Below are 9,100 nucleotides of genomic sequence, written 5' to 3'. Positions count from 1 at the left end.
GTGCTGAGTGCCAGGTCACCAAATCCACACAGGTACATGGAAGGCACCACTAAAACCCTCCTCAAGATCCTAGAGGCCATAACAGAGCATCCAGCTAAGAAATCACAGTTGAATTACAACATGTGGCTTCTCCAATTCGATTTCTCATCAGACTTTCCTAGATGAAGACCATTTTGGGGATCGGAATTTTATTTGTATATACTATAAAGTCTTTGGGTTTACATACAGCTTGCAAATAGTTTAGTCCATTAAAGGAAAGGGGAATAAAATAGAGTGAGGTCTAAGGCTTCATTCACTCCCTTAACTGTTCACCAGATTCCTCACGGGGTCAGGCACTGGGCGAGCCATGAAGATGCCAAGACAAAGAGAAGAAGTGTCACGGTGTTGAGATGATTGGCTTGAGAGCCAAGCAAGTTCCAGTTTGCCACATACTAGCTCCGAGACTTAGGGAGAGTTCCTTGCCCTTTCCTTTTTATCTGCTTATCAAGTGGAACTAAAACACCCACCTCAAAAGACTGTCACGAGGGTTAAATGAGATAATGCATGTGTTGCCCTTAATACAGTGTGTGGTCCCTGTACTGGTCAGGGCCCTCCAAAATAATAGGATGGATGGATGGATGGATGGATGGATGGATGGATGATGGATAGATGGATAGATGATGGATGGATGGATGGATGGATGGATGGATGGATGGATGATTGATGGATGGATGATGATGGATGGATGGATGGATGGATGGATGGATGGATGGATAAACAATAGGTTAGGTAGGTAGGTAGGTAGATAGACAGACAGACAGATAGATAGACATGGAGAGAAATATAGAAATTTATTTCAAGAAATTGGTTCACACAATTGCCAAGGCTAGCAGATGCATGACCCAGAGGAGAGATGATATAGTCTGAATCTAAACCAGTCTAATGGATTCCGTCTTTCTCAGAGGAGCTCAGTGTCCTTTTCTCTTAAGTCCTTCACCTGCTTGGATGAGGCCCACCTAGATTATGGAAGGCAATCTCCAAAGTCATTGAAACCCTACTGATTTAAATGAGAATCTCATCTTAAAAATACCTTTACAACAACATCCTGATTTATCTCAGCAAACATCTGGGTACCAAGGCCCAGCCAACTCATAACATAACTCACAACATTAGGGGACTCGTAACATTAACCATCACAGTCCGTTAAGAGCATTTAGGTAATGATAGCTATTATTATCAATGATAGCTGTAATCACTGGCTCGAAGCAGTTCACAGCTATGGTAAGGACACATAACTGTCAGGCAGTGTGATCAGTTCTAAGGACGAGATGCCCAGGACACCACGGCTGCAAGGTGTGTGTTCACAGCAAAGATGCAACACGGCCTCAGAGAGGTAAGAACACTGGCGCCCCACGCTGCTGAGTGAGAACCCATTTTTAGACTCAAAACAGAAGAGAGGTGTCCAGGCGCTCTCCCCAGATCTGGGAAGACTGCGGTCTAGAGAGAGCACCTTGTGTGGGTCAGCGGTCCCCTGCCACTCAGGTGGGGGGGGTGCACAGCAGTCAAAGGCAGCAGATAGGAGGGGTGGCCCCAGTCCTCATCAGGAGGGGCAACTCACTGTCAGGAAACCAGGGGAGCCCAGAAGCAGGACAACAAGCTCCTTGCCAGGAGATGGGAGGGCAGCACAGAAGAGCACCCCTTCTTTCTTCAGGGGAGGAGTGAGGACAGAATAAGACATAAGGGTGGGGCCCAAGCTTGAGTGACCACCAAGCCTCCTGCGTTTGTGTCCACGGCGAGGAACCCTATAAACTCAGCGGTGACGAAAGGCCACGTCGAAATGCACAAGTCGAACCGCAGGCCCCAGAACCAAATATTGACGGCTCCATGCTTGGGACTGGAGAGCTCTGACCAGTAGCAGAACCATCTCCCTGCACGGGAGCCCAACATCGGCCACCACAGCCCTCCGTGCTGGCCCCGCAGATAACAGTCACCCCCTCCCGGGGAGTCGCAGACGTGCCGATGGCCCGGTCCATGCGCGACAAGGGGAAGGTTCACTTTTAAGTCAAACTTCCCAAGCACCTTTCTCACGTCTGCGAGCTGCCTGGGTGAGGTCCTCTGTGCCCAGCACATGTGGTGCCAAAGGTGTGACCCAACCCCCAAAGACACGCCTCTGTAGTGGGCACCCTCACAGGTTAGCGGGGGGAAACACTTGCCAATAACCTGAGACTTGACCTGATCCATCGCCCCGTCACTGCTGGGGACGCAGGGCAGACGCCGTTCTGGAGTGGCAGCCGCAGGAGAGAGAGGGCCGAGGTCCCGCTCCTGCTGCGAGTGCCAGGAACCATAAAGGGGGACAAATAACAAGAGCTGTTAGAAGCAAGAGGATTGTCGTTGTTGTTGTTTTCCCCAAAACAGATAGTCCGACCGAAAAATGAGTGTATTATCGCCTGTTGGGCTTAGTGCCCGCCCCTCCTCCAGGCTCGAGGTGGGCGTGTGAGTCATTTAAATTCTCCTCCGTCTTCTCTCTCTAAACCTCCATCACACCACCCGCAGCACCAACTGGAGGGGGATTTATAATCAATGTCTTAAATAAATTCATGTAAAATAAATTGAGACCCAAAGGATCTGAACAACAAAACCATTTCATTCAGCCAGGAAATCAGATTTTGACAGCCAAGGCTTTTTTAAAAATGGAAGAGGAGTATTTTCCAGACAATTTACTCAGGTGCTCACGGCACCAGACACCCTGACAGACCGTCATCAGCCACTGCTCCCAACGGGCCACGTTTGTGGCTTAAGAACACGCCGGCAGGATGGCAGGACAGGCGACGCAGGCTTCCCGCACAGACCTGCAGGCGGCCGTGGCCCTGGGCGCTGAGACCTGGTCTCCATGCTTGCATAACAGGGTTGGCCATGGACTCACGAATGGTCCATGCGTCTCCCCTCTTGCAGCTTCGCCCTATGCCAGGCACCTTCTTGGATTACAAGTGCTCTTAGGATGCCAGGGTGGCAGTTGTCACCCCCGTAGATAACACACTTGACCGCGTCACCTCTTTGCGTCAATAAAATGTGTGCAGAGGTGACACGTGATGTTTCCAAGAAAGAGTTTTGAGATCTGTTGCATGGAGCCGCCAGCACTCGGAGAGGCTGGAGCCTGCAGAGAGACCCACAGCGAAAGTAGCTCTGGTGTCGCAGCCACATCGGGTGTCTGATTTGGTGTTGGTTGTTACGGTTGCAGCACTGAATGCAGCCCCAGTGGACACCCCGGCAGGCCCACAGCACGCCCAGGGAGCGGGAGCATGTAACTAAGGCACTTGTGGCTTTAGCGATGCGGGAAAGCAGGAGGCTGGGAACTTCGGGCATGTGCTAATGGTTGTTTTTGACAAGGGACAATAAGAAAGAAATAAGCCCTGAGAAGAAATCGCCCTTTTGCAAGCGGAACTGAAAGACTTAGGAGAGGCCGTAAATTCCCGGCTGTGCAGGTTACAAAATGGAACTGTTTCTCCTCCGCAACCAGTAAAAGGAAAGCCGACAAGGCCTTGAGCTACAGTCCAGTCAAGGCTCATCTCTGGGCCAGAGCTGGAATCAAGCAGCCTGGCCAGCCCTTCGCGAAAACTCACCTGGGGCAGAAATGGGGAGAGGAGGTCGAACGCTGCGAGTGAACTAGCTTCCCCCGTGAAGAAAGAAGTGCTACATGGTGCCTGGAATGAGTCATTCCACCGGTAACAACATAAGCACATTATTCTGAAATGTAGAGGTGTAATTGTGGAGTATTGCTGAGTAACAACGATCACACATTTAATTGCTTAAAACAGCACCCACTTGCTCTCTCAGTCTCCATGGGCCGGGCGTCTCGGCGTGCCTTAGTGGGGTCTTGTGCTCAGGGTCACAGCAGGCTAAATGAGGGTGTCCACTAGGGCTGTGGCTCATCAGAGGCTTGGATCTTCTTCCAAACTCACTGGCTGGAGAACTGAGACCCTTGCCCACCCCCATCGCTACCCCAGGGACGTCAGGTGCACTCAGCTCATGCGCATATGCACGCGCGCACACACACGTTAGCTGCGTGACGAGATGAAACACTACTGCACTTGACTATAGTGACCACATCATGATGCTTACGATGAGACATCACAAGTGTATGATCATGTATCTCCAGGCATCACGCTGTAGACCATAAATATAAACAAACTATACAAAAGAAAAAGAAAGCAAAACAGAGAGATGGCTGATACAGAGCACATGGGGAGATTTACCACCAGACCAAGAGTGTTGATGAAAGGCAGAAATTCACAATGAACATGTTCGTCATTGCTGCGTAAATAAACGTGCCAGAACCTGGTGACTTGAAACAACAGCTCTTTATCAGCTCACTCTCCATGGGTGGTGATCCGGGCCTGGAGCTCTGCTGGGCTCAGCTGGCTCCCTTTTATCTGTGATCAGCTGCCACATCTGCTCCCGGAGTTGGCTGAGTGTCTGCAAGAACAACGGGGCCAGAGGGTAAACTGAGTCAGGTTGGCCCTCACCCAGGGTCAGCTAGGGCTTGGCTGTGTGGCAATGTTGGGGGGGGTGTCCCCAATGCAGCAAAGTACAAACCTCAGGGAGCAGGTGCTTTTCTGTCTGTGCTCTCTCCAGGTTCACATCCATGGGTGTTTTGGAGGGACTTAGCTTCCAAAGAAGCCAAACTAAAGCTGTCAGCAATAGAAGAAGCAGCAAAACCACAAGCATAGCTCTACCCTGAGTACTCAATGTTCAGACTATGAGTAAATAAATAATGGGGTTCAAAGAGGATAACAAATAAGGTCAACAAATGGTGCTTGTAAGGTAAGGTAAAAGTATCAGGCTTTTCTGCCCTCCCGCCATCAGGATAGATGATGGATCCTTGTGGTCCTGAATGATTGCCTGATGGTGGGCACCTGGAATAGGGTGTGGGCCTATGTAGATGGGATTCACCTGGGCTAAGACTGGGGTTATGAGGGCGGCATCACGGAGACGCCCGCAGAGAGCAGAGAACAGAATGAATGCAAGAGCAGAGAAGCAGAGACCACCAGAGAACACCAGAGAGCCCAGAAAGAGTGAAGACTTGCTGGGGGCTGGGAGACCTGCCAGCCTCCTGGCCCCCCAGTGTCCCTGCCTGCTGTGTACCTGGAAAATCCCAATATAAAGCCTGAAAAGCCACCGAGGGCTCCAGGACTCTCTCCTACCCAGTCTGCTTGAATTAGAGAACCTGCTCCGTCTTCCTGCCCCTACGGTACATTTTGTTTTCCATAGAGAATCTGTATTCCTTTTCAGTCTCTCTGGACATTTAAAAATGTAGTCACACATTTAGGTCATAACAGAAAAACTCAGTAAAAAGACTTTTTTAAAAAAAGATACGGGAAAGAAGCTGAACAACTAATATTCTCTGACAAAATGCAATCAAAGTAGGACTTAGCAAAGCTGTAAACCAGAAAATTTAAGTCACATGGAAATGAAGACATTTACCTAGATAACTTTTTGAGGCCTATGATTACAGATTACTTAGAAAATTAAAATGACAAAATTATGTATCAACAAGTGCAGAATCTTTTATATTAGGAGTCAGTAAACTTTTCCTATAAAGGCCTGTAGCGTAAGGAAAAATATCAGGCTTTTCTGCCCTCCTGCCATCAGGATAGATGAGGGAACCCTGTGATCCTGAATGCATGCCTGATGGCGGGCACCTGGAGTGGGTACACCTGCGCTAAGACTGTGCTTTTAAGGGCGGTGTCACAGAGATGCCAAAAGCTGAGAAAGCAGCAGCAGAAGCCAAAGAGAAGCCCAGATCACCAGAGAGCCCAGATAGAGTGAGGATTTGGTGGGGGCTGGGAGGCCTGCCAACCTCCCGGCCCCCCAGCACCCCTGCCTGCCATATACCTGGTGAACCCCAATAAAAGACCTGCAAAAAAACCACTAAGGACTCTGACTCCTCCTTTACCCGGTCTGCATGGGATCAGAGAACCTGCACTGTGTCCATTCCTGACCCTACAGGGCCACATAGGAGATATTTTAGGTTTTGGGCTACAGGCCTCTGTACAAGTACTAGATTCTGCCTAGCAGTGAGTGTGAGAGCAGACATCATATAGATGACTAGAATGGAAGCAAAGAAGGAAGCAAAATCAGTGAAAAAAGTAATGGGTTCTAAAATCTAGAAAAACTTCAACAATGCAAAATAGAAACACTAAAAATAGAAATTAATGAAATAGAAGGCAGGGAAACAATGGCACTGATAAATAAATCCAACATTTGAGAAGATCAGTAGACAAACCCCAAACAGAACTAATCAAGAGAAAATGAGGGGGAAACACAAGCCCACATCCTTAAAGATCAGAAAGGAACCACAGCCACAGATGTAGACAATGCTTTTAAAGTCATAAGCAAATACTATGAATGACTGTGTGGTAATAAATGTTTAACTCTCAAGGAAATGGCTAATTGTCTAGAAATATTCTATTTACCAAAACTGACTCCTGAAAAGGACAGAATCTGAGTAGAAGAGAATAAGAAAGTGGTTATCCCCAACCCAACATCTGCAACCCCATGTGTTTGGCCAAGTGCTTTTACCTGTCCTGTCTCAGTGAATCTTTCGATGCAGGCCCTGGTATGATGCTTGTTTGTTCAGATGAAGCAGAATCGTCTAGCAGGATTAAGAACGTAGCTGGGTGGACACACTTTGCCCCAGGAAGTCCAAGGGGCTGGGCCCTGGATGCCTTCACTCTGCAGAAGAACCAGAACAAACAACAGATCAAAGAGCGACCCCCTAAGGTCACAGGTAGGCTAGAGGGGCAAGATGCTCTCCCAGCAGGCTACTTGAGCAAATGATCATTTCTATGGAATTTAGACTGTTTCAGAAGAAAATGAGAAAAGAGAGAGTTCCGTTTTATTTTAAGATGTTTGAACCACCTAAAATCAAAGCATAACTATCTCACAGATACAGATGCCAAAATCCTATTGTATCAAATGTAGAAGTATTTTAAAACAATAACATGGCCTGAACACATTATCATTCATAATAAGTACATATAAAGAGGTCATAGTAAGAATTAAGTTCTGGACATGAATTCATGATGTTAGCAGGCTAAGATGGAAAAGAACTCTCTTCAGTAGATGCTAACTTTAATCTCTTCTGATTCTTATAAAAAATTAGAAAAATTCTTTAATGTTAGATGTGTTCTTTTCAACCAACAGTTTAGTGTGTTTACTGTTAAAATACTAGGCCAGCATTTCTCAAGTTTATAGATTATTTAGGAAATTAGCTTCAAGAAGAGAAATTCTTACCCTACTATTGAAAGAATTCTATATTTCAATAAACACAGAATATTATGCATGTTGTATCCCCATTTTGGAAATTCAAATTATACCTCACTGGATGAAATCCAGATGAATAGCAAATAAATTCTGAAGTCACAAAAAAGCAGTTATAAATATTCAGCATTAAAATATTGTGGTAATAGTAACTGAGGGAACAGACACAACAAAACGTTCCAAAAGAGTAAATACAAGATTGTAGCATACGATAAATACGCCATTTCAAGACAAGGAACAAAGACCAGGTTATTCCATAAAAGATATCAGGATAACTAGAAAAAATATGTATCTCAGACCTCAAGCTCATCATTTACAAAGTAGCAAATGCCTGATAACTTAGCTATAGGTCAAAAATGAGATCATAGATTGGTGAAGTTAACACAGATGGATGGAATTCAAGTGTGAACTCAGCTATGTGAGCCTACAGCTATAGGCTCCTTTTCCTCCCAGGAATCACACAAACAACAAGAAACATTACCAAAGCAATTCAGAAGCTTCATGCTCAATAAAATTTGGAGAAAAGTTTAATTTATAGACTTTAAAATATATGTAAAGATTGACAGATATGACTGAAACCCAGAAGAAGACTTGTCAAAGAAGTAAAAAGAAAAACAGAGAATGCAGAACACAGAAATGCCCCAGACTGCCGGTCCTGAGGGCGAAGGGCCTGCACTCTATTATAACAGGCATGTCCTTGGTATACAGCAGTAGTGGGGGCAGGTGGGAGGGAGCAGAGTCAATGGCGAAAGCAGGTCTTCATCATGTTTGTTTGAAAGACATGAAGAATCACACGAAAAGCTCTATTTGTAGGGATCAGTCTCTCTCTTTGAAAAGTTATCTTAGCCCTAATATACCCTGTCCCCACACAGGGACCACCCACCAATCAAGGGATTGGCACAGCATTGATACAAAGACCATCTAAGAGATATTGGGGGAAAGAACAACGAAGTAAACAACAGAAGAACACTCACCAGAAAGATGTTACCAAAAAGCAGATAAAGTTTTTAACTAAATATTTCACCACGGATTTTGAAATATTCAGTGAGGCCATTATCTCTATAAAAGAAGGTCCGGAACAGGAACGTAAGAAAGATCTAATTATTCAACAGAAAGAAATAAAACATGAACTGGCGCCCTGCAAGAAAGAATAAATGAATAAATATTGGAAGGAGCAATAATGGGTCTTGATACTCTAGAATGTCAGTAAGAAAAGGAACAGTAATGAGAAACATGAATTGTGATGTAATTCATGAAAATGTCATGAAATCAAAGAATGCAGTCTGTACAATTGGAAGGGGAACTGTGCACCAGGGAAAAATGTTGACCAGCGTGTTACCACCAAGATTAAATCATGGTAACGTTCTGGACTTCGACAAAATAAAAGCCTAGCTCTTTCTCTCACCATGCGTTGTTTGTGCTCAGGTTTTGTTTGCCCTTTCTAGGTTATCTGGTGCTTCCAAGGCTGCTTTGCAGCAATTTGAGCATCACCTTCTGCCTGATCCAAAGACTTGGGGGAGCTCCAAGCTGTGACTAGACTTTCAGTGGACTCAGCAAAGAAGTTTAACTCAGTCTCGATCCCAGGGTCTTCTCAGATGTCCACCAAAGACCATACCCAGGGATATTCAGCTGCTTCAACCTATTTCCATAAGATTAATAACGAACCTTAGTAACTTGACTCTCAACCCCAGTACAAAACCCTCTTCTCCTCTAGAGACTCAAGGTCCAGCCCAACAGCAAGGAGCAAGAATCGCCAATTGGTGAGGACTACAAGAGGAGGGTGTAACGACACCGATGACTG

General features: G+C 46.0%; 1 long non-coding RNA gene across 1 annotated transcript; it reads right to left on the bottom strand.

Annotated features, from left to right (window-relative positions):
• Nucleotides 1-4,221: 4,221 nt before the first annotated feature.
• Nucleotides 4,222-8,490, bottom strand: LOC119261198 (uncharacterized). Its single transcript, XR_005128966.2, has 3 exons — nucleotides 8,274-8,490; nucleotides 6,559-6,711; nucleotides 4,222-4,452 (listed from the first exon to the last, which is right to left on the bottom strand). It is a non-coding gene; the product is annotated as an uncharacterized LOC119261198 (long non-coding RNA).
• Nucleotides 8,491-9,100: the final 610 nt, after the last annotated feature.

The sequence above is a fragment of the Talpa occidentalis genome, unplaced genomic scaffold, assembly GCF_014898055.3.
Source record: "Talpa occidentalis isolate TD23 unplaced genomic scaffold, MPIMG_talOcc4v2.1 talOcc4.6, whole genome shotgun sequence".
NCBI lineage: Eukaryota > Metazoa > Chordata > Mammalia > Eulipotyphla > Talpidae > Talpa > Talpa occidentalis.
Note: the sequence above shows the minus strand (reverse complement) of the source record. Positions and strands in the feature narration are given on the sequence as shown.